Genomic DNA, 617 nt, shown 5'->3' with positions numbered 1-617 from the left:
ACCCAATAATCATAATTGCAGAGATTTTTCTAGGAAAAAAAAAAACCTATCAGCTTATTTGCCTTAGAACTAAGAAGCAGCTGGCCCCTCTAAAAAACATCTTTTCAGCAGGGCCTCTCCTGCTATGCTTCACTCCTGGCTAATGGTGCAGAGCAACTTCAATAAGCCACTACTGTGCAAACTTAAAATGACTTAAGACATGGATAGCCAGCAGATAAAGTTTAAAACATTTTTTTTCTCTTCAACATGAAACATAGAACAGTTATGCACTCAGGAGGCAGAGGCAGGTGGATTTCTAAGTTCAAGGCCAGCCTGGTCTACAAAGTGAGTTCCAGGACAGCCAGGGCTATACAGAAAAACCCTGTCTCAAAAAACCAAAAGAAAAAAAAAAAAGAACAGTCATTCAGACAACAAAACAAAACTAGTCATGAGTTGACACATGGACAGATTGTTGCAAGAAACACAGACAATACAGTGAGAATAGAAAACTTGGTGTAACCAAAACTAATGATGTCTCCTGTAGGACATCTCCTGTTGTCCTTCTGTCCCTGGGAGAGTTCTAAAATCCATTTTCCTTCTCTCTCTCTCTCTCTCTCTCTCTCTCTCTCTCTCTCTCT

Source organism: Mus caroli, chromosome 4, assembly GCF_900094665.2.
Source record: "Mus caroli chromosome 4, CAROLI_EIJ_v1.1, whole genome shotgun sequence".
Classification (NCBI taxonomy): Eukaryota; Metazoa; Chordata; class Mammalia; order Rodentia; family Muridae; genus Mus; species Mus caroli.
Note: the sequence above shows the minus strand (reverse complement) of the source record.